The sequence below is a fragment of the Rhinopithecus bieti genome, unplaced genomic scaffold, assembly GCF_001698545.2.
Source record: "Rhinopithecus bieti isolate Rb0 unplaced genomic scaffold, ASM169854v2 scaffold_4907, whole genome shotgun sequence".
NCBI lineage: Eukaryota > Metazoa > Chordata > Mammalia > Primates > Cercopithecidae > Rhinopithecus > Rhinopithecus bieti.
Window position 1 is genome coordinate 130,752 of NW_016804501.1, and position 25,581 is coordinate 156,332.

At 49.0% G+C, this 25,581-nt stretch overlaps 1 long non-coding RNA gene across 3 annotated transcripts in view; it reads right to left on the reverse strand.

Moving 5' to 3' along the window:
* Positions 1–22,389: 22,389 nt before the first annotated feature.
* Positions 22,390–25,581, reverse strand: part of LOC108527501 (uncharacterized) — a 31,696-nt gene continuing 28,504 nt past the window's right edge. For all 3 annotated transcript variants that reach the window (XR_001884835.1, XR_001884834.1, XR_001884836.1), the window contains exon 3: positions 22,390–22,583. This is a non-coding gene — a long non-coding RNA (uncharacterized LOC108527501). The remainder of the gene's footprint in view (positions 22,584–25,581) is intronic.

Consider the following 25,581-nt stretch of genomic DNA (forward strand, 5'->3'; position numbering starts at 1 on the left):
TTTATTTTGCTTTTTTTTAAATTACAGGCATCCCAGTGGGTATGAAGTGGTATCTCATTACGGTGGTTTTGATTGAATTTCCCTGATGCTTAATGACGTGAATTTTTTCATGTGCTTATTGGCCATTTGTGTATCTTCTTTGGACAAATGTCTATTCAAATACTTTGCCTATTTTAAAATTTATTTTTCATTCTACTATTGAGTTCTAAGAATTCTTCATATATCCTGGATACCAGATACTTCTCAGATATTCTCTGGGTTGCCTTTTCACTTTCTTAATAGCGTTCCTTGATGTTTTAATTTTGATGAAGTTCAATTTATGTTTTTTCCCCTTTTTTTTTTTAATATAAAATCTAAGAAAGTTGCCTAAGCCAAGGTCACGAAGATTTGTACTTTTGTGTTTTTTTAAGGGTTTTATATTTTTAGCTATTATTTCTAGGTCTTTAGTTCATTTTGAGTTATTTTTCACACATAATGTGAGGGGAGGATCCAAGTTCATTGTTCTGTGGACTATTCAGTTTGTAGCTTTGCAATAAGTTTCGAACTTGAGAGTGTGAGTCCTCCAGTTTTGTTCTTTTTTCAAAGTTGTTTTGGCTATTCTAGGTCCCTTGCATGTCCACATGAATTTTATTTTTTTACTTGTATAAATTTATTCAATTTATAAATTTATGGGATAAACTATAAATTGGGGTACAAGTGCGATTTTGTTGCATGCATAGATTGCATAATGGTCAAGTCAGGGCTTTTACAGAATTAGAATCAGCTTATTCATTTTTACAAAAGAGACAGTGGGGTTTTCTAGTGATTGCATTAAATCTGTTTCAATTTGGGGCATACTGCCATCCTAACAGTATTCAGTCTCCCAATACATGAGCATGGGATGTCTTTCCATTTATTAGTTCTTTAATTTTTCAACAATGTTTCATAGTTTTCAGTATACAAATATTTCATGTCTTTAGTTAAATTTCTTCCTGTTTTATTCCTTTTGATGCTATTATAGATGGCACTTATTTCTTAATTTCCATTGTAGTTTTTTCATTGATAGTGTTTAGCAGCGCAGCTGAGATTGTGTATTGATCTTGTATTCTGCATCCTTGCTAAACTAATTTATTAGTTCTAATAGGTTTTTCTTGGTGTGTGTGTAGGTTGTTTAGCGTTTTCTATAGATAAGATCATATCGGCCGGGCGCGGTGGCTCAAGCCTGTCATCCCAGCACTTCGGGAGGCCGAGACGGGCAGATCACGAGGTCAGGAGATCGAGACCATCCTGGCTAACACGGTGAAACCCCGTCTCTACTAAAAAATACAAAAAACTAGCCGGGCGAGGTGGCGGGCGCCTGTAGTCCCAGCTACTCGGGAGGCTGAGGCAGGAGAATGGCGTAAACCCGGGAGGCGGAGCTTGCAGTGAGCTGAGATCCGGCCACTGCACTCCAGCCTGGGCGACAGAGCGAGACTCCGTCTCAAAAGAAAAAAAGAAAAAAAAAGATCATATCCTTAGCAAATGGAGATAATTTTACTTCTTCCTTTCCAACCCAGATGCCTTTTATCTCATGTCCTTACCTAAGTGCCATAGCTGAAACTTCTAGTACAATATTGAATGAAAATGGTGAGCACAGACATCCTTACCTTATTCCTCATCTTATGGGAAAATAGTTCCATCTTCCACTCTGAAGCAGGATGTCAGCTATAGGCTTTTCATAGATGCCCTTCAGCTGGTTGAGGAAGTTCCCTTCCATTCCTAATTGGTCGAATACTTTTATTATGAAAAACTGTTGGATTTGTCAAACGCAACTATTTTTTTCCACATCTATTGAGATAATCACATAGTTTTTAGTTCTTTGTTCTATTAATATACTGTTATATTGATAGATTTTCTTATGTTGAATCAACATGGCATTCTGGGGAAAAAATCTTATTTGGTAATAATTTTAATTTTATTTTTATATGTTCCTGAGTTTAGAATAGTACCTTGTTGAGGAGTTTTGTGTCTATATTCTCAAGGCCATTGAGCTATAGTTTCCTCTTTTGTAATACTTTTGTCTGGTTTTAGTGTCAGGGTAATAACTGGCCTCAGAGAATGAGTCAGGAAATATTCCGTACTCACATATTTTAGGAGGGTTTTTGAAGGATTGGTGTTTCTTCTTTGAACACTTGGAGAATTTCTCAATGAAACCATCTAGTCCTGTAATTTACTTTGTAGAAATTGTTATCATTTATGAACTCAATGTCTTTACTTATTATAGGTCTATTCAAGTTTTCTCTTTCTTCTTGGGTCAGTTTTGGAAACATGCCACTTTCTAGGGGTTGTTCCTTTCATTTAGGGTTTCTAATTTGTTGATGGACATGGTACATTGTATCTACTTATACTTTTTTTTTTTTTGAGATGGAGTCTTGCTCTGTCCACCCAGGCTGGAATACAATGGCACAATCTTGGCTCACTGAAACCTCTGCCTCCCGGGTTCAAGCGATTCTTCTGCCTCAGCCCCCTGAGTAGCTGGGATTACAGGCAACCAGCATCATGCCTGGACAAATTTTGTATTTTTGTAGAGACGAGGTTTCACCATGTTGGCCAGGCTGGTCTTGAACTCCTGACTCAGATATCTGCCCACCTTGGCCTCCCAAAGTGCTGGGATTACAGGGGTGGGCCACTGCACCCAGCCATATTTCCCTACAATCTTTTATTCTTCGTAAGCTTGGTAGTAATGCTCTTCTTTCATTTCTAATTTTAATCATTTGAGTCTTCTCTCTTTTCTCATGGGTCAACATAGCTAAAGTTTTGTCAATTTTCTCGATTCTTCCAAATGAGTAGAATTCCGTTAATTTCTGCTCTAATCTGTATTCACTTTTTTCTTTTTCCTTTGGACTTGGTGTGCTCTTCTTTTCCCAGCTTCCTAAGGTGGAAAGTTAGGTTAATGACTTGAAATATTTCTTCGTCTAATCTAGATGTATGTGGCTATAATAAATTTCCCTGTGACACAGCATCCCATAAATTCTGGTATACTGTGCTTTTGTTTTTATCCATCTCAAAGTATTTTCTAACTTCCCTGATGATTTTTTTCTTGACCCATTTTATTGTTCAGAAACATGCTGTCTAATTTTCACATATAGACCAATTTACCAAGTTTTCTTCTATTACAGATTTCTAATTTCACTCCAGTGTTGTTGGAGAACTTACTTGGTATAATTTCATTCTTTAAAATTTCCTGAGACTTATTTTATCACTGGTATAGGATGTATTCCTTGTACCATGTGAACATGGAGAGAATGTGTTTCCTGCTGTTGTTGGGTAAAATGTTCTGCCCATGGCCTGCCCCAGATGAAAGCCACTGGGTCATCAGGAACAAAGGGCTCATCAGTAATTAGTCAGTTTGCTGGCTGCTGCAGATACTGGTTCAGTGATGGTGCCAGAGACACTAGGGGAGGAGCAGGCTTCCTGCTGAGAGCTGTGCTGGAGCTGCCCCTTGTCAACAGTTAGAATAGCAATGGCTTTCAGCATGCAAACGCTGCAGCTGTGGGCCCAAGCAAAGGCAGGCAAGTCCCTCCCCCACGCTTCCATTCTGATATAACCACCTTCCAACTCTCCCTGCACATGAATTGGGAGCGGGGTGTCCACACCAGCCATGGGGTGTCCTCTGCACAGCTGTGCCTATCAGCTCCACTGCCTCCTTCCTGCTTTGGAGGTATTTGCTTCAGAAGAAATTGCATTTTAAAAATAAAACAAAGAGCATTTGCAGTGAGAATGGGCTGCAGTAGGGGGAGCACTGATGGGAACTGAAGTCCACAAGCTGGCAGGTGGGGCCGTCGTCCCCCGGGGACATGGCACAGGGAAGCAGGAGAGGCGCCCAGGCCTTGTGGGCCTGAGGCTTATATGACTGGGAGGGTGTTCCTGGGGGAGACACTACAAAATCACACAGACAGAGTCGCAAGGGACCCTGTCACACTCTGCAGAGGCCCAAGTGACACGGCAGGGACAGGAACTGCAAGCAGCTCCACTGCAGGAGCACCTGCCCCACCTGGGGCCATGCAGGGCAGATGCAGCCCAGCCACGCAGCAGCCCCCAGCCACTCCTCCTCACATGCCCACCGCAACTATCACTTAAGGAAGAGGTCTCCCGACCACAGTCACCAGGCCACACGCTCCCTCCGATGGCTCCCTTCCTTCCTGGGTCAAAGCCTGACACTCCCTGGCTCCTGCCCCCACCCCTGCCTCAACATCTGTGCCCAGCCCCACTGCTCCATCTGCTCCTTAAACCCCCAAGCGCCTTACCTGGATGTCATCGTGGTGGGGAAGGCTAGCGGGGAGCCTTAGAGGACACGACTTTTAAGCAGAATCCTTAAGAAAGAGTGGAATGTGGCCAGGTGGGCCGAAGGGAAGTGTCCAGCAAAGGCAGGCCTGAGTCCCAGGATCCCCGATGGTTAGGAGCTTGGTTGGCTAAAGACAGGTGTGGGCAGCTCCTGGTGAGGCAGGAGAGGTAGGCAGGGCCAGGCAGTCAGGGCCTGTTAGGACGAGAACTCACGCAGCCTGAGGAGACTCTGAGGAAACGTGTGATGCAGACAGACTTAAAACTGTAAGAGGCCCCATGGCTGCTCTGGACAGGGAGGGTTGGCAGGACAAGGATAGGTGGAAGTGCCACGGAGGCTGTTCGTGGGGGTTCAGGAGAGAATGATGAGGGTGGGCTGGCACTGAGGGGGCTCCAACAAGGGAGGATTATGAGAAATTCCCTTGGGGCCAAAGGGGATTGACATGTGGTCATGGGGAGGGTGGCCCAGAGACTCCCTCCTGAACAGTCACCAAGGTCCAGCTCCCTTGTGCATGGCGGAACCCAGGCCTGTGGGCGGCTGTTCCACCCCATGGGGTGGGGGCACAGGACAGGGAGGAAGCACTTTGCGGACCCCTCAGAGCCCCGTTCAGTGAACCTCAGGAGCCCGTGCAACCCACCGCCCGTTCTGGAAATGGCAGTATCCACCTGGGGGCCCAGTGGAGAGGGGAGGGGGCCGGGCTTTCCTCTGGGCCCTCCTTGTCATCCTCAGCTGAGACCCCAGCCCAGTTCGCTCCTGTGTCTTCTCGTCCTAATCTCTGACGTGAGTTCAGGACTCACCCGACAGCGGGTGCTCTCAGATCCCTGCCCGTTTCCGGCCAAAAGAGACTTCAGGACAACCCGGCAGTGCCAGGAATTGGGGGGCTCATGGGGACCACAAGGTCTGGAGATGGGAGGGCAGGGGAGTGTTTATGTGTGTCTGTGCATGTGTGTCTGTGTATGTGTGTGTGTGCATATGTATGTGTATATATGTGTCTGTGTGTATGTCTGTGTGTGTGTGCATACGTATGTGTATATATGTGTGTGTATGTGTGTGTGTGTGTGCATGTGTATATATGTGTGTCTGTGTATGTGTGCATGTGTGCATGTATGTATATATGTGTGTCTATGTGTGCATGTGTCTGTGTGTTGTGGTGTGCATATTGCGTATATGTGTCTGTGTATGTTGTTGTGCTGCATACAGTATGTGTCGTATATGTGTGCCAATGTATGTGTATATATATGTGTGTATGTATGTGTGTGTGTCCTTCCTGGAGCTTTTTAGTATAACTGCAAATGCCCCCAAGAGCAACCCACCTGCCTGTCCTGGCCTGTGGCCCTGACGCCCTCCCATCCACGCCCTGCCCTTCCTAATCGGTTGTGAATTTGTAGAGCTGGGCTTGCCACACCCCTGGTCAGCTGGCCTCAGGCTGGGCTCAGGCAGTGAGAGGCCCTGCTGGGTGATAGGGGGAGGGGAAGAGCCAGGCTATTCCCCATCCTCCTCTGCCTCAAGCACCTCGAGCAGCTACCTGTCTTCCTGGCAGCTCCATGTCTCAGGGGTCCTGGGGCCACCACACACTGCGTGATTAGAGAGTGGACTCCATGGCTTATTATAGAGAAAAGTCATGTAGCAAGATCAGCAGGGGAGAAAGACCCAGGGGAGTCTGGACTGGCCAAATGCAGGCTAGAGCTCCCCCTCGGGGAGGGTGCATCACACCAAACACGTGGCTTGCTCCAGCAATGAAGTCAGCAGCACATCCAGAGTGTTGCTTCTCAGGGAGGCTGTGTAGGTCTCTGAGTGCGGGGCTTCTACAGAGGGCTGGTCACATAGGCACCCTCTACCTGTGCAGCCACTGTGGTGACAGAAGTCGGGCGTGCCCTGATCACACTGCCAAGTCCAGGCAGCTGGTAGGGCAGGGCTTAGTTCCCTGAGTGCACAAATGACCTGGTCAACCAGTCACACAGGAAACGTCCCAAAAGCCAAGTTCTCGGATGCTGGCTGGGGATCATGGCTGCACACGGGCCTCTGTGAACACACGTGAGAATCAGGCAACTGCTGAATGCTGGCTGGGGATCATGGCTGCACACAGGTCTCCGTGAACATGTGTGAGAATCAGGCAGCCTCCGGCCTGCTGTGTACGTCATTCCTGCACACCGAGGCTGCTGTGGGTTCAGCTTCCCCAGAGACCCCAGCTCTGGGCTCTGCCAGCACCACCCACTCCGCTCCATCCCAGGGAGGGAGCCACCGCCTTCTCTCCTGGCCTCTGAGTTGCCTCCCAGCTCCAGTCCGACTTCTCAGCTCTCCCATCCCCTCCATCCACTCCTTGCCTCAGTCTCCTGTGTGGTAAATACATGAGTTCTCTAGTGAGGCCCCGACTGCTGCATCCTTGGATTAATTTAAGGATTAAGGACAGAGGCCAAAGAAGCCTGCATGGACCTGGGTATCAGACGCAGAAGTAATGGAGCATTAGTCACCTTAGTTACCACGTTCTCAGTCAGCGAGGTCAGGTGCACGTCCAGACCTGATGGACACTCCTTCACAGCGACCTCGTGTGCAAACAGAACTCCGTGGAAAGCAGCTTGGGGGCAAGGACAGACTTCTCTAAAGCAGGGTTAGGCACCACGGTCACTGAGGATGCACAGTCCTCTCCTTGCCCTGGAAGCAGAGAATGGGAATGTGCAGCCGTAGCGAATGTGCAACCAACCCCAGGCCAGCTCAGTCCCCTTAAGTTGCTGAGCAGCGGAGCCCTGACTGCCTCCAGCCAGGTTCTCCCTCCACAGCCACAGTATTTGGGTCTTGGAGCGGTGCTGACGGCCAAGATGGGGAGGGTGTAGCAGGAAGCTAGATGTGGAGCAGGCATTTCCCAGCCTGGCAGAGCCACGGAGAGACCCCCGGTCCCCGCCACCGCCACCAAGAGCAAAGTCAGAGCAGGACACGGTGGGTGGGGGTGGGGTTCCCAGGGTCCTGACCCTGAAGCAGCAGGACCCCAGGCACAGGCAGGACCCCGCCTCCCACCCCATGCAGGCTCCTCCTTTCTCCAGATGCCCCTCAGCAAGGAAGAGTGGACCCGGACCGGTGGGAGCTATTTGGTCCAGACTCCCTAGCACCTACGCGGCTGGACCCTAAGGATTCCCACGCGGTTCCAGAGGGACATTTCCAAACACATGCCCAGGTCCTCCAGAAGGTGACTTGAAGATAAGAGTCCTAAACGAATGCAGAGCAGTTTCAACACAGGAGTTCACATACGTGCTCCCAACTGCTTCTAAATGTTAGGGAAAATCCCAACCTTTGTCTTTGAAAAACACCAGAGTGTGTTAAGAGTCTTTTATAGTTCGTGATTTTGAAACACTCAAATTGCCAGTTTGCCGTATGTATTTCAAATCTACTTTCTGTTTATTTAATTTCTTGGCTTCTTTAACTTGAAGCTTCCCACCAGGGCTACAAACCTCTTTTTTACTACAGAACAGTGTGACTACCCAGGCTGCTGAAGGCACCCCTTGTCAACTATCTAGAAATTACCTTCTCTGCATGTTGCCTGGAAGCGTGGAGGGTTCACCATTGTAAATTATAGTTCAAATTACAAAACAGGGCCCCTATTGATGATTTCAGGTTCTACATGTATCATTACGGTGCTTTTGCTAATGACATAATGAAAAGAGGTGATTATGTCATTAAAATATGATGTTTTCTATACCCCGAAGAAGCCGCCTATGTATAGTCATGACCATCCTGGGTGTGGTGTCAGAGTGGGCTCTCCCTGGAGGACCCTGAGGCCACCCTACAGGGAAGAGGCGGGGGGTTTGCCGTGGTGAAGCATTTCCTCATCACAGGCTGCCCTGCTTACTCCTGGGAACGAGACACTTTCAGAGTTAACGCCACGAATACTGTTCTTCCGCTCCGTAATGTTAGGACCAAACAAACCCTTGTTAATCTACTTGTGCGAATTATCCAGTTGAGATTCCGGGCAGTCTTGTTCTGCTTAATGACTGACAATTAGGCTTCAGTGGCGTTCACGCGGACAGGTGCCGGATCGCCCGGCGTGGGGCCTCTCCCGTGGCTTCCGCCCTGCCCCTTCCCCCCGCAGATCCGGCTCTGGGACTCACCTGCTGACGGAGGGCGCGTGGGAACAGTGAGCCTCTCTGCACAGGGAGGTCCCAGGACTGACACCGACACGGAACCTCCTCGCCTTCCAGGGTTCCTCGGGTCCCCAAATCCAAACTCAGGCCGGGAAACCCCTCAACGCCCTTCCGCCCTGGCCCGGGCTGCACAAATCCCAGGTGCTGCTGAGCTGGAGACACGCTCTTCAATGAGGTTCATCTTCTTCCGCGCCAATGACACCTTCAAGGGGGAACATTCCGTTATGCGCCCGAGGCTCAGCGCCTCGTGAGCAGCTGTGGGTCTGAGCCCTGCACAGAAGCTGGCGGGGGCTCTGGGGTTTTGTTCACCCACACTGAAGGGCCCCGAGCACCTTCTCACCCACCCACCCACCCACGGGGTGTCATGAGTCCAGCCACAGGCCTGCCTGTTTTAGGAAGAAATGAAATCAGGAGAGTCAAAGCAGTGATGGCGGGAGTATTCCCCATTTCCTCCTTTTTAACACAATGAAAATGTAATTATCCTCCCTTACAAGAACTCTGAGCCACTTGAAGGACTGTCAGCCCAGCTGCACTGTGACGGTCACATATTCTTGTTTGCCTGTGCCTTTTTACTGTTTTCACAGAAGGAAGCCGAGTTTCAGCTAGTTCCATTTCACCATCAAAGGCAGGGTATGAGGAGGGACGGGGAGAGAAATGTGGATGCAAAGGGGCGCCTGCCGCCTGTGTTCTCACAAAGCCACAGAGTGTGGACCTGCCCCACTGGCCCCCAGCGCCAGCCTGGCCTGGGTAGGTGACCGCAGTCTGAAGGAGGGGATGGGGACAGGAGGGGATGGGGACAAGGCAAAGCAGGGTGGGGAGCTGACCCTGGAGCACCTCCTGACAATTCCCTGATTAACCGGCAGGCAGATAGACAGGGCAGGTCTCCATGGAGAAATACACGTGGCTTATTTAATTAATCCCGAAAAGTAACTTCCCCAAGCCTTGCCCCAAACCGCAGTCCCCCTTCTAATGATGAGAATAGATCATTAAATCAGATTTCATGAAGTCTGCCCAGATTTTTCTTATTGAATTTCATGAAGGTGTTACTTTCAGGACTCTGCCCCAGTGCCCATGGTTCAGGGACATCCTACGAGCACTGGTTCCTGCTGCAGCACGGAAGGGCCCGGGGATGCCGTCTATGGGATTTCTGCTCCCAGACAGGCTGCCCCATCCACCGGTGCCCTCCTTGTGCCCCCACCCACCCCTGCTTCTCCCCTGCCCTCTCCATTCATCAGCGTGAACTGAGGACTCCACTCTTAATATTTAGCCAAGTCAGGCATTTTAAAATGCCATTCTCCTGGGAGGAGATCATTATTAAAAAGGGAATTAATTTTTTCTGAAGCCAAATATAAACCCTCAGTCATCCACGGACTGCTCTTAGATGACTCGTCTCCCAGTATCTTTTCCACCAGGACGAGTAAATGAGGCGAACCTAAGTGTGGGTGCAGAGTGTCACCATATTCTGGAACTCGAGTTGTGTTTGGATCTGTTTTTCTCTGCTTTTCTGATTGACTTTTCCTTGCTCTCAGCTGTGCCAGGCAGAGCTAATGTCCATGCATTTCACAAACATAGGACAATTCAGAAGCTGTTCTTGCTAGGGGATGTGCCCAGAGAGGAAGATGCCAGCCAGGAAACAAAGCCAAGTTTTAAAAGCCTCCTATTTGTTTAACTGCATAAATAATGCACATTCATTACTCATAAAGGCAGGAAGGGGAAGGGGTCAGAAAATACTGACAGGCAAAGAAAGTAAACCCTATAAATTTGTATTATCAGACAAATCACCGTGAACAATTAGGATTGAATTTTTACCACCTTTTAGAGTCTTACTTTTAAAAAGGCACACGTAGAATGTAATAGACATAACCTTGTTTATACCTAGATGGGACCACTTTATAAACAGTATTTTGTCACCTACCAATTTCACTAGATCGCAGACACCATTGCTTCTAATTGACGCAGATCTGTGAGACCCCCTGATTTCTGCAGAGCACTTGTCTGCCTCCGTCCTAGAGTTGAGACAGTTCCCTGTGTTCGGTTCTTAGGTTTTCCCTGTGTTTTTGGAATCTTGCACTGGGATGTAAGCAGTGTCCTGGATGGCTCATGAGCTCTCAGCACAGTCCCTGGCAGTGGAGTGGGCACTGTGCCTGATGACACTATGACCATCCTCCCCAGGTGGCCCGTTTCCATCACACGGCTGAGAGGGGCTCTGGAAAGTTCCCTGGTCCCCCTCCTCTGCCCATGAGCTTCCCTGCCACAGCGGGCTAGATTTGAGAGGGAAATGGGACAGGAGCCCTAGAGGGGCTTTCGAGCTGCAGGACAAGGCCCTGTGGTCCCAAATGTCCACCCCTGGCAACTGTCTGCTCTCCTCCCAGCCGTGGTCAGCCCCAGAGAAGGGCCCAGCGATGTCCTCTCCTTGGGCTTCATTAACTGAAGAATAAGGGGTGCCCTTTAAAAACTTTTTAAGATGAGGGAAAAAATAAGTCAGAAGGAGCCAAATCAGGACTGAAAGGTGATGCGTGATGATTTCCCAGGGATGTTGTCAGGATTGTCCTGGTTTGGCCGGGCATGGTAGCTCACGCTTGTAATCCCAGCACTTTGGGTGGCTGAGGTGGGTGGATCATGAGGTCAGGAGTTTGAGACCAGCCTGACCAACATGGTGAAACCCTGTCTCTACTAAAAATACAAAAATTAGCCAGGCATGGTGGTGGGCACCTGTAATCCCAGCTACTCGGGAGGCTGAGGCAGGAGAATCACTTGAACCCAGGAGGCAGAGGTTGCAGTGAGCCGAGATCACGCCACTGCACTCCAGCCTGGGTGACAAAGCAAGACTCTGTCTCAAAAAAAAAAAAAAAAAAAGACTGCCCCGGTTTGATGGTAAGAAATAGCAGGAGCATCGTGGTGGAGAAGGACTCTCTGGTGAAGCTTTCCTAGGTAACTTTCTGGTAAAGCTTTGGCTAACTTTCTTGAAACACTCTCATGATAAGCAGCTGTTACTGTTCTTTGGCCCTCCAGAAAGTCAACAAACAAAATGCCTTGAACATTCCCAAAAATTGTTGCCATGACCTTTGTTCTTGGGTGGTCCACTTTTGCTGTGACTGCACCACTTCCACCTCTGGGTAGCCATTGCTGTGATTGTGCTTTGTCTCCAGAATGGTACTAGCAGAGCCATGTTTCATCTCCTGTTACAGTTCTTCTAAGCAATGCTTCAAGATCTTGATCCCCCTCTGGTGTAAAATGTCCATTGAAAGCTCTGCTCTGGTTGGCAGCTGATCTGGGTATGACAGTCTGGGCACTCATCGGTAGAAAATTTGCTCAACTTTAATTTTTTGGCCAGGATTGGGTAAGCTGAACCAATTGAGATGTCTATGGTGTTGGCTATTTATGCTGCTAAGCACGAGTCCTCTTTAATTAGGGCATCAACGAGATTAATTTTTTCCCCTCAAACTGACGTGGTCTGCTGCTGCAGGCTTCATGTTCAACATCATCCGGTTCCTTCTTAAAATGACTTAACCGGCCGGGCGCGGTGGCTCAAGCCTGTAATCCCAGCACTTTGGGAGGCCGAGACGGGCGGATCACGAGGTCAGGAGATCGAGACCATCCTGGCTAACACGGTGAAATCCCATCTCTACTAAAAAATACAAAAAACTAGCTGGGCGAGGTGGCGGGCGCCTGTAGTCCCAGCTACTGGGGAGGCTGAGGCAGGAGAATGGCGTAAACCCGGGAGGCGGAGCTTGCAGTGAGCTGAGATATGGCCACTACACTCCAGCCTGGGCAGCAGAGCGAGACTCCGTCTCAAAAAAAAAAAAAAAAAAAAAGACTTAACCATTTGTAAATGGCTGATTTCTGTGGGGCATTATCCCCCTGAACTGTTTATAAAGCATCAATGACTTCACCAGTCCTCTACCTAAGCTTCACCACAGATTAGGTGTTTGTTCTGCTTCAATTTTAGCATAATTCATGTTGCTTAAATAGGGACTCTTTCCAAACTGATGTCTTATCTTTCTTAGTGTCTCAAACTAGATACTTTTCAGACATATTATAACAAGTTAGTATGAGTTTATTTTGGTGCAAAAGAAATTTGAAATTCATGCATGGTTTTTTTTGTAAGACACATTTTCCATAAACTTTTGAAAACACCTCATAAATATAACTGACTCTTGAACAACACAGGTTTGAACTGGTGGGGGAGCCACTTATATGTGGATTTTTTCCAGTAAATATGTTGGAAAATGTTTTGAAGATTTGCAACAATTTGAGAAAACCTGCAGATGAAACACATAACCTAGAAATATTAGAAAAAAATTAAAGTTAGGCACATCATGAATACATAGAATAAATGTAGATACTAGTCTATCTTATCATTCACTACCACAATATTAGACAAATTATTATAAAAGTTAAAATGTATCAAAATTACACAAATAAACCCTCACAGACTTTACATGGCATCATTCACAGCCAAGAGAAATGTAAATAAACATAAAGATGCAGTAGCATAAAACTCACTGTAGTACTTAACACACCACTGTCATAATTTCATGGCCCCTCCTGTTGCTATTATGGTGAGCTCAAGTGTTCTGAGTATTTGCTTGAAATGCCATGCGATGCTAATCATCCCCACCTGTGCAGCTCATCGCTCCAGTAAATTACATATTGCAGTAAAGCGTGATCTCTTGTGGTTCTCATGTATTTTTTAAATCATATTTACTGCAATACCATCAACCTTGAATAACACCATGAGACCCACGAGAAGTGCCACTAGTGGTGCTGGAAGTGTTCCAAGAAGCAGAGAAAAGTCATGACATTACAATACAAAGTTGAATTGCCTGATATGTACTCTAGGTCAAGGTCTGCAGCTGAGATTGCTTGCCAATTCGAGATAAATGAATTTAGCATAAGGACCATTACAAAAAAAGAAAGAAAGAAAAGGAAACCCACGAAGCTGTTGCTGCAGCTCTGCCAGCAAGCACAAACACCTCACACTTTTTGTGGCAGACGTTTGAATTTTGTATTGAAAACGCAGCTTCTGTGTGGGTGTAGGATGACTATGAGAAAGGCATACATGTAGACTTTAATAAGATTTGAGAAAATCTGACAACTTAAAGCATTATCTGACAACTTAAAGCAAAAGGAAGGTGAAGAAGCTAAAGCTGGAGAGTTTAATGCCAGCCAAAGATGGTTTGATAATTTTAGAAAGAGAGAGAGGTTTGGCTTTCAAAAAATGTCAGGATAACAGGAGAAGCAACTTCTGCTTACCAAGAAGTAGCAGACAAGTTACCAGATACCATTAAGAAAATCAATGAGCATAAAGGCTATCTGCCTGAACAGATGTTTAATGCTGATGAAAGTGCTCTATTCTGGGAGGAAAATGCCACAAATGACATTTATTAGTAAGAAAGAGAAGTGAGCACCAGCACTGAAGCCAGGCAGGGAGAGGCCAACTCTATTGTTTTGTGCAAATGCAGTTGGGTTTATGGTCAGAACTGCCTTTCTCTACAAAGCCACTAACTCCCGAGCCTTGAAGAGAAAAGATAAACAGCAGCCACCAGTCTTTTGTACAACATGGAGGTCTGGACAGTGAGCACCCTTTTCCTGGACTGATTTCATGGGTGCTTTGTCGCTGATGTAAGGAAGTACCTTGCCAGTAAGGGACTGGCTTTTAAAGTCTGTTTGATGTTGGATAAGGCCCCTGGCCACCCAGAATGCCTTGGGTTCAACACCAAAGGCATCAAAGTGGTCTTGTCCCCAAATACAATACAATGTCTCTAATACAATACAATACAAGACAAATACGATGTCTCTAGTTCAGCCTCTAGATCAGGAGTCATAAGGACCATTAAGGCCCATTAAGCTCCGTACTGTATGGCAAGGATTGTCAACATTATGGAACAGAATTCCAATAGCAAGAATGTCATGTAAGTCTGCAAGGATTACACCGTGGAAGATGCCATTGTTAGAAAAAGCTGTGAAAGTCATCAAGCCTGAAACTATAAATTCCTGCTGGAGAAAACTATGTCTAGATGTTGTACATGACTTCACAGGGTTTAAAACAGAGCCAATCAAAAAAAATCATGAATGCGATTGTGCATCTGGCAAAAAGAAAAAAAAATGATGGGGGATTGAAGAATTTCAAGATATGGATCTTGGAGAAATCCAAGAGCTAACAGACACCACACCAGAGGAATTCACAGAAGACAAAAACCAGAAGACGACTTGAAGGAGGTGAGTGCTTCTGAACCAGTGACAGATGATGAGGAAGAAGACAAAGAAGAAGCCATACCAGAAAATACATTGACCACAGACAATCTGCCAGGAGGGTTCCAGTATTCCATCCTGCTTTTCCCTTCCTTACTGACATGGGCCCTTCTATGACGCAGGCACTGAATCCAAAGCACACAGTGGCAGAAGGATTCACATAAAATATTTTAGAAAATGAAAAGCAAACAGGTCAGACAAAATTTTCATGAAATTGCACTGAGTGTGCCTGCCTCTCTTGCCTTCCCTCCTTCTACCTCCTCCACCTCTTACATCTCTGCCACCTCTAAGACAGCACAACCAACCCCTCCCTTTCCTCCTCTTCTCAGCCTACTCAACACAAAGACAATGAGGATGAAGATCTTTACAATGATGCACTTCCACTAGTGAAGAGCAAACAGATTTTCTCTTTATGATTTCAAATAACATTCTCTGTATGCTAGTTTACTGTATTGTAAGAATACAGTATATAATATAATTTACAAAATATATGTAAATCTACTGTGTTATCAGTAATGCTTCTGGTCAACAGTAGGCTATTAATAGTTAAGTTTTGGGAGAGTCAAAAATTATACATGGATTTTTCAACTGCATGGGAGGTCAGCACTCCCAATCCCTGTGTGGTTCAAGGGTGAACTGTATATATATAAACACACACACACACACACACACACACACACACACACACACACACACACACACGCGATTCTCTCCTTGGATTTTTTTCTGCAAAACTCCTACTCATGTTCTGTCTACCACATTACTTTGATCTTGTGTAAGTTTCTTTAGAATTTAATAAATTATACTTTTACATCAGTCATAATATTGGCTCAAGGTATGAAATGGATCCAATTACAGGAAAAGAAGGAAATGCACCTTCTGGCAGCTGAGTTTACGGTCTGTACGGCCCGGCATCCTGCTTAGCTGTGGTTTCTAGTCACCGAGCCTCAGCCTGTCCTGTGCTCATCCCAAATGCACTTCATTCCTGGAGACTTTGTCCATCCAAACCAGGGCTGTCTCATCTTTTGGCTTCCCTGGGCCACACTGGAAGAAGAATTGTCCTGGGCCACACATAAAATATACTAACAATAGCTAATGAGCTTTAAGAAATTGCAAAAAAATCTCATGTTTTAAGAAATTTTACATATTTGTGTTGGGCTGCATTCAAAGGTATCCTGGGCCACACGTGGCCCACACGCCACGGTTTGGACGAGGCTGATCTAAACCTAGAGCACGGCCCTTGTCCCCAAAGTGCATGTTCCCGGGTTGTATTTACGAGGACAATTCTGCCTCAGGACAAATGAAACAAGGCCTAGGGGTGCTGGCCACTCAGCCCATTCGTTTTGGGAAGGGACTTGTTCAATCAGCTTTTGGAATCCTCAGTGTCTCCCCCAGACCTGGCAAGTGAGCCAGGCCGGCTTTAGTCCCTGAGCTCGAGTGGTGACAACAGGGCTCCTGGTCCACATCCCACGTCAACCCAGCAGTTCAGGGGATGCTGGCAGAGGGAAGGATACAGGACTGAAGGGGCTGTACCCACTGCTCAGCCACAGGAGCCTGTGGGGAGGAAGGCACAGGTGTATTCTCCCCTCTGCAAGAAGACAGGGCTGCCTTTTCCTGTTGGACAGAGAGAGCCAGCTCTCAGAAGCCTGGGGCTGCCTTTCCAGAGGAAGTGGGAAGGCAGCCACCAACTCCCCCGCCTACCTGCCCACAGGCCCACGGCTCCATCCCGCCCCCGCCTCCACTCAAGGAAGAGCCAGTCACCCTCCTACACCTGCTCTCCGGACTCACCTCTTCCTCTGCCCAACACCCTTTTTCTCTTCTTGGGGAAAGTCTGCCCTCACCCTGTGTATTGGGCCAGGCTTCACTGTGTTGGCACAGAAACATCCAAAACTCAACAACCTCATGAGGAAAACACTCGTTTCTCTCTCACAGGAATACAGAGTGGTCATTCCAGTCAGTAGGAAGACTCTGCTCCACGTGGTCATTCAGGGGCCCAGGCTGATGGCTGCTCAGCTACCACCAACATGCGGCTTCCAGGGTCACCTGGGCATCACCACCTCAGTCAACAGGAAGATGGGAGGGGCATGTCAGGTGCCTCCACAGGAGGTTTAGGGCCCATCCCTGAACGTGCATCATTTCTTGCCCAGCACTGACAGCCCCTCTGCAGGGAGGACTGAGCTGAGACCCTCCAAAGTCATAGTGCCATGGGTGACAAGGGAGAGCAGGCTTCGGAGCTGCTGCACAAGCCCAAGCCTAGGTGTCTTCTGACTGGTTGTCAAAGTTACAGAGCCCTCGTCATGATCCTGGGGTGGAAAGTGATGCTCCTCCACTCTCCATTTGTGGGTGTTTTGCAGTGATTTGGTTTATAGGCACTGTTAATGGGGAGTGGGTAGCATGGAGATTGGGGCAGACAGAGATGGGAGCAGGGTCTGCCCAGTTCATTTCCAGCACAAATCACTGCTTTGCCAAGAATAAGTGTTAAATCCTGACAACAAACTCTCCTGGAGACTCATCCCTCATATTAAAGGCACTGACAAGTTCTGCAGTTAAAAAAAAAAAGTAATGCATTCACTTTGCTAATCCACTACTTGTAAAAAATGAAAAAAAAAAAAAAAAAAACACAGAATACTGTTTTTGTGCAGTGTCTTAGCATTCTGAAGAATTAGTGTTTGCAGGAGACACTGTGAAAAAGTCAGGCCTTTTTTTCTTCTTCTTCTTTTAAGAGACAGGGTCTCATTCTGTCATCCAGGCTGGAGTGCAGTGGTGTGATCACAGCTCACTGCAGCCTCAACCTCCTGGGCTCAAGTGATCCTCCCACATCAGCCTCCCAAGTAGCTGGCACTATGAGCATGCACCACCATGCACAGCTAATAGTTTTTTATTATATTTGTAAAGACAGGGTCTCCCTACATTGCCCAGCTGGTCTCAAATTCATGAGCTCAAGTGATCCTCCTACCTCGGCCTCCCAAAGTGCTGGGATTATAGGCATGACCCAACGTGCCTGGCCAAAGCAGGCCTTTGAGATGAAGACCAAACTCCTGAGCCTGGTATTGAAGGCCTTCAAAAGTTTGACTCCCCTCATTATGGCCAACACCAACACAGTGACTACATTGGCTACACACTGATCTAAAGCTTTACTATGCTAACTCATTTAATCTTCACTATAAGTGAATGAGGTTTGATGACCATGATGATTCTCACTATAGAGATGAGGATGGTAATATCCAGAGTTACCAAGATGCACCAAGCTAGGAGGAGGCCCAGGTCTGGGACCCCTGGGACAGCTTCTCTAGTAACAAATGGCCCTGAAATCCCAGCAGCAGCACAAAACCTCAGCTCTTTCTCACTCACATCCCATGAGCACAGTGGGCCGGGACTCAGCTTGGCTCCTCATGGTTACTGGGGGCCCTGATGACCAAGGCTGCACTCCTCATGCCCACACTCAAGAGAGCATGTGGCCCCTTAGGGCAGCAGGAAATATGCAGCTGGAGGGGCCTGGGGAGCTTTTCTCCACCTCAGCCAGGTGTCACCAGGTCCCTCCTGCCCTCAGCCCATTGGCCAGCACCAGTCACATGACTCTGCCCATCAGCAGGGGGGTGGGACATATGTGGATAGAGGGAAGGTCAGGCGGGCGCCACACCTCCACCCATCCTCCTGTTTAAACCACACAGAGGAGTCCTAGAGGGTCTTTAATTTATGATCCTGTTGATCCTGTTTTCTGAGATCAACACAAAGACGCTCTTGGACAGCCCAGAGCCCCAGGGGGACAAGAGTGTGTTTGAGGGCAGCCCGTTGTGATCGAGATTAGTGTTCACATTGCCTTTGATTTAACTTGCCACGGCACCCACCCAGGGGGGCCCAAATGCACCCAGGAAAGCCCCCTGCCAAATCCACCTGAAATGGAGACCGCACACCCCAGGGGAAGCTCAGAGGCCTGCCTTCATGGCTGGCAGCCAAATGCAGCACGGAGCCTCTGGTCAGTGTTAAACAAGGAAGTTTTGCAGCTTCAACAGCAAACTCCTCCTTCTCCTGGAACTTGAGAAAGCAACCACAGTGATGGCTCGTGGTGGATCTTAGCACCGTGAGGCCCCAGGAAAGGGAAGGGCTTCCAAAAGCCAGGGAGGGCGGGGAGCAGCTGGAGGCGCAACATGCAGCAGCCTGCTGCAGAGCAAAGGGGCCGCACATCGCCAGGGGTGAATGCGGGGGGCTTCCTTTCAGGTGACTGCAGTTTGGCCCGCGGTGGCCTCCAGATCTCAAGGAGGGCTTTGGCCTTGGGGTTCTGAGGGTCGGCGGACCGGGTGTCAGCTGACCTAGCCGCCGCACTCAGATGAACAGGCGCCCGGCAGGCTGGCAGTGGGGCCAGCTCTCTCCCCGCACGCCGCCGTGTCCTCCTGACCACCGGAGGCAGCTGGGCAGGTCCTTCCGTGCTGATGGCAGCAGGCATAGGGAATGAGGCCTCAGGGAGGAGCCTCCCTGGAGCCCCGGGCAGCGCCTTCCACCGCGACGTTTCAAGCTAGACCAAAGTAGGTGACATGGCGCAGGCCCAGGGCTGAGGGAGTTGGAGCAGCGATATCAGCACCTGGAGGAAGCGGAGCCCAGGAAAGGAGAAAGAACATTGGCAGGAAACATCATCTCATCTCCCCCAGAACACAGCAGGGTGTGGGCGCTGGGGCTGCCAGGGCCGATGGGCCACCCCCCTCCTCCCCAGCACTCACAGCCACACACCTGCCCTGTGTCCCTGCTGGACCTGAAAAGGAGCTCCACTCCCCCGCAGCCGCCAGCAGGGAAGCATACCGCATGATGCCTGTGTGCTGACGCCGCTGCTGCCAAGACCTCTCAAGGCGACCAACAACACATGGCTCAAGCATTTGTGTCCATTCCCTTTGCCCCATCGGCTGCAGGGGTTGTCTCCTGGGGCACGAGGCCTCCTGAGTCCCAACTCACGACGCTGAGAACGCTCCTGATCAGGAATGGACCTTACCCACACGCCCGGTGCTTCACCAGCTCAGTCAGGCCATCCCCTGACGATGGCTTCCAGGTGTGCCCTGCCTTCTGCACATAAAAGCTGTTAAAATCCCATCGCCCATTGTGAGCGAACGCCACGTGCATGGCTGCTCAGGAGGAGTCTGTAGGGAGAGAATCTTTCTCCTTAATCTTCCGGTAAGACACCTATTTTCCCCACTGCAGTCGTGAGACACCCATAAGCAGTGATGCAGTGTTCCTGATGAGCTGTGAATTATCTTGTGTCTAAAAAGCGTCTCAGCCGACAGCAGCCTGCTGCCTTCAGAGGATGCCCTAGAGAACGGTCTCCCCAGCTGCTGGCAGGAGTCCTGTTCCAGTGCGGTGAGGAGCCAGGGACATGGACACGGGAAGCCTGAGGGATTCTACACTGTCCCCATCCTTTCTGCTGGCCAGAGCCACTCCCAGGCTCAAGCCCGAAGCCAAGGGCAGAGGATGGGGGCTCTGCAGAGAGGGGTGAAGCCCTGGGGCCACGAGCTGAGTCTATCGCAGCCCCCACAGAGGGTTATTTACAGGTGGGGGCGAGAGAGGAGCTGAGACATCCCCGAGGGGTCCCTGGGGAGGAACAGGCCCTGCAAGGTGACTCCAAGTCAACCTCTTAGGAGGACACCATCTCCCAGCATCCCGGAGGCAGCCACACGTTTCTGAACAGGGCCAGATGGAAAGTAGAAAATATGAGGAGTCGATGAGACTAGAACTGTTTTCAAAGATACAGAAAAAGGAGGGATTAACTCCAGGACCCTCTCCCTACTAGAATTCCTGAAGGAAACGCGTAAAGAAGATAATTTGCTGAGAAGTAGTTTGAAATACAGTAAGTTACGGTGAGAAAGAAAATGATGTATGTTGTACAATATTAAATAATTATTAAATAATAATATCGACAGAGGAAATAAAACCAAACCCAGCTAGAAGACTGTATGTTAACAGCCTGTCAGCCAGAGGGCAATAGTTGAAATTAATAATCATAATTCAGAAAGAAGGCAGAGATGGCTATTAATGAACGTGTAATGAACTAAATGCACTTGTCAAAAGGTAAGCAACAAGAGATGCAGAATGTCCATCCTAAAAACCAGTAGGGGAAGGAAAAGAATGAAAAAAATTCTGAGGAAGACAAGTCCATGCTGCGCTATATTGTCTTAGAAAACACATCTCCATGTTTCTGTATGTGTTTAACATCTCTCTGGAGGTTCACAAAAGACAGGGTTGTCCACGGAGGGAACGTGGAGCTTCCTATCTAAGTGGTAGTTGTTAGAGAAAGAGGACATTCATTTAAAATCACAGCATATTCTTCCTGGTGAAAATTAATTTTAAAACCCATCATTTAAGAGAATGGAAAAGTGTGGCTGTAAACTGGAGGAGAACTAAAGGACATGCCAGGAGAGAATGTGGGCTTAGGGAGGAGTTCCCTTGAGACGGGCACTCCTGAGCACATCCCGAGGAGATGGGACACTGCCAGGACAGAGGAGGAGGAGTCGGGAGAGGAGACAGTGGTGCTGCCAGGGCCTGCTCCTGCTCTCCCAGAGCTCCTGCTGTGCCTGTGGTCACACTTCTCCATACCTCCCTGAAGCCAGATGGCCTGGGCTCTAGATAGGCGAAGGCCCCCGAGTGGTGTAGCCACGCCAAGACATGCTTTAGGAAGGAACCTGCCCAAGCATTAAAGGGAAATGAGGTCACGGTGAACTTTGTCACCTCTGGGCTTGAACAGAGGAGAGCATCTGTCCTGGGATGGAGGACGTGGGTGGAGCGGGACCACGGAGCGTGGCACCTGCAGGAACACTCTGCGGAACATTCTGGCCATCAGTACACATCTGGGGCCAGCTCTCCCCACCTGCTATTTGATCCAGGGCAGAAATTCATCACACCCAAGCCCAGAGGCCGTGAAAATATCACAGAGGCTCCGAGGAAATTGATCGAAACCAGACTCATTTCCACAGTTCAGTAGGGTGAGCTTGTCACTGCTCCTGACCTGCTCCTGGGGCCTCCTGGGCGCTTCAGGCCGGAGTAAGGAGCACGCGCGGCTCTGGAGGCTCTGGAGGGGGAAGGAGAGACCCAGAGCCCAGGGAAGCAGGAGCAGCGTGAACAGTGACTTGGGGGTTATTTGTTGGGTGCCCTGCAGACTTGGCTCTGTCGGGAAACAAGCGCCAGAGATGCCCAGGTCCTGGTCCATGGCAAACGCGCACTGTGTGTGTAAGTGGGAACCGGCCGGGACGTGCTAGGCTGCCCTGCGGTAACAAACATCCCCCTCCCAGCTGCTCCCGAAGGGAAAGGCTCGCCCCCGCTCACGCTCCTCGTCCACTGTCCCTTGGCTGGGCGTCTCCCCCTCGCCATCTGCACTTCATGCTGCTCAGAGGGAAGAAGAATGTGGCGAATAACTCATGAAGTACTAAAGCGTCTGCCCAGGAGCGGCGCCCTCACTTCCTCTCCAGTTTCACGGACAAAGGCGGCCACACGGCCCGGCCTGATGCCAGTGGCGGGGAAGGTCCTCTGACCATGGAGGGGCTGTGAGTGTCTATGAGCGGCCGTGCTGTGGGCTGTGCCAAGCGTTGTCTCCTCCCTCTCCCTGGTGAGCGCAGGCCAGCGCCTCCCTGGTGAGCTGTCCCTTCCTGCTCTCAGTCCTGTCTTTTGGAAAAGGCTCCAGAAGGCCTCAGACAAGACCACGTGACTTCCCCAAGCCTAAGTCAATCAGGGCATTTATTCCACCAGCCACTGTGATTGCCTCAGGGATGGACACGTGACCCAATCCGACCCAGTGGGATCCAATGAGATGACTGCAGGGAATGCTGGGGCCTAGGCCGGTGACTTCCCAGTGGACTTGAAGCTGAGACAATGTGAGGTCTGGAGCTGCTGCAGCCATTTTGCATCCATGAAGGAGGAGCCTGTCAGAGAAAGGAGTCAACGTGAAAGAACCTAGGAGACAGGGGTGTGGGGAGAGAGGCATCGGGCCCTGATGGCGCCACGGAGCCTGAATCCAGTCTTGCAGGAGCCAGCTCTAGCCCTGGACTGTGCAGGAGCTTGAATCCAAAATCCTCTCCTTAAAGTTGGCTTTTCTGTCACTGGTATCCCAACGAGTTCCAGCTGCTCAGAGCACTTAGGGCCCTGTCTGGCCTTCCTCACGACACAAGACAGGGACGGGGAAGGGTCCTCTGACACAGGGTGACCTCCTCCCAGGCTGGGGCCATGGACTAGCATGAGAGTTCGGGGCTCAACCCTGGATTCTGATGGCCTGGGGTGAAGTCCAGCCTCTCCTCTCGCTCACTGTGCAACGTCCACCTCACTTTATCTATGTTCAATTCAGGAACAGAACAGAACACGCCTCGTAGGGCTGCTGTGAAAATGCAGGGGATTAGACAAGCAAATTCCTGGTGCCTGTAAGGCGTCAAGTAATGTCAGCCGGGCTGTCCCTATGTCCCCAATACCCAGCCCAGTGTCTGGAGTGGGAGGGCCTCAGGACATGTGTGACAAGGGTGTGGGATGAGATCACATATGGTCTGTAAACCCTCAGTGAGGAAGAGGATCCCAGAGGACAAGGGAGCAAGGGTCCCCTGGTGTAGGTCAGGGGCTGATATCAAGGAACAGTGGGATAAAAACGGAAAGAGGGAAGTGGGGAACAAAGGATTGTCCCACTGACCAGCCATGAGGACAGGTGGGAGGGGCTGGCCAGAGTCATAGGTGAGGAGTCCCTATCACAAAGCATGTGTACAAGGACCACGGTGGCATGATATGGCATGATGTGTTATGACATATTACCTAGTCGGGGAAGCTCATTGTGAAACATCATGGACTGCCTTCTCCCCTATTTGGTGAAAAAATTATTTGCATATCATTTCATTAAATTAAGACTGGAAGGAGAGCTATCAAAATACTACTAGTGAAAATGAGTGACCAGACTTTTTCTTCTCTTATTTTAGGCAAAAAGTTATCTAGTTTTAATTTCACCCTATCTGAACATATTCCCTTTGTAAATCTCTGAATAGTGCATATATATTTTTAAAAAGAGGGCCGGGCATCAGGGCTCACGCCTGTAATCCCAACAGTTTTTGAGGCCAAAGCAGGATGATCTCTTGAGTCCAGGAGTTTGAGTCCAGCCTGGGCAACACAGAGAGACCTCATCTCTAATAAAAATCAAAAACATTAGCCAGGCATGGTAGCGTCTGTAGTCCCAGCTACGTGGGAGGCTGAGGGGGAAGGACTGCTTCAGCCCAAAGGGTCAAGGCTGCAGGGTGCTAGGATGGAGCCACTGCATTCCAGCCTGGGTGACAGAGTGAAACCCTATCTCAATAAAAAAAATTTAAAATAAATTAAATAAAATTTAAAAACAAGTGAATCAACACACAATGAAAAATTATTCACTTTCTCAAAGAAATCAATGACATATAGAAAAGATATTTGGGAAGCCGAGACGGGTGGATCACCTGAGGTCAGGAGTTCGAGACCAGGCTTGCCAACATGGTGAAACCCTGTCTCTACTAAAAATACAAAAATTAGCCAGATGCGGTGGCAGGCGCCTGTAATCCCAGCTACTCGGGAGGCTGAAGCGGGAGAATCGCTTGAACTGGGAGGCGGAGGTTGCAGTGAGCTGGAACCACATCACTGCACTCCAGCCTGGGTGACAGAGTGAGACTCCATCTCAAAAAAGTAAAAATAAAAAAGTAAAAAAAAAAGTCATTTAGTAAAAGAAAGGAAGGGGTGACTGTGATGATGATGATGATGACAATGGTAATGGTGGTGGTTGTGGTGATGGTAATGGTGGTGATGATAGTAATGGTGGTGATGGTAATGGTGGTGATGGTAATGGTGGTGGTGATGGTAACGGTGGTGGTGATGGTAATGGTGGTGCTGATGGTAATGGTGGTGATGTTAATGGTGGTGACAGTAGTGGTGGTGGTGATGGTGGTGGTGGTGGTGGTAGTGGTGGTGGTAATGGTGATGATGGTAATGGTGGTGGCAGTAATGGTGGCGGTGGTGATGGTAGTAGTGGTGGTGGTGGTAATGGTGATGATGGTAATGGTGGCAGTAATGGTGGTGGTGGTAATGGTGATGATGGTAATGGTGGTGGTGGTAATGGTGGCGGTGGTAATGGTGGTGATGGTAATGGTGGTGGTGGTGGTGATGGTAATGGTGGTGATGGTAATGGTGGTGGTGGTGATGGTAATGGTGGTGATGGTACTGGTGGTGGTGACGGTGGTGGTGGTGGTGACAGTGGTGGTATGACGGTAATGGTGGTGATGGTAATGGTAATGGTGGTGATGGTAACGGTGGTGATGGTAATGGTGGTGATGGTAGTGGTGGTGGTGATGGTAATGGTGGTGGTGATGGTAACGGTGGTGGTTGTAATGGTGGTGGTGGTGGTAATGGTGGTGGTGGTGGTAATGGCGGTGATGGTAATGGTGGTGATGGTAATGGTGGTGGTGATGGTAATGGTGATGGTAATGGTGGTGGTGATGGTAATGGTGGTGATGGTAATGGTGGTGACAGCAATGGTGGTGGTGACGGTAATGGTGGTGACGGTAATGGTGGTGGTGACAGTAATGGTGGTGGTGATGGTAATGGTAATGATGGTAATGGTGGTGATGGTAACCGTGGTGGTGATGGTAACGGCAGTGGTGATGGTAATAGTAGTGGTGATGGTAGTTGTGGTGGTCATGGTAATGGTGATGATGGTAATGGTGGTGGTGATGGTAATGGTGGTGATGATGATAATGGTGGTGGTGATGGTAGTGGTGGTGGTGATGGTAATGGTGGTGATGGTAATGGTGGTGGTGATGGTAATGGTGGTGGTGATGGTAATGGTGGTGGTGATGGTAATGGTGGTGGTGATGGTAATGGTGGTGGTGATGGTAATGGTGGTGGTGATGGTAATGGTGGTGGTGATGG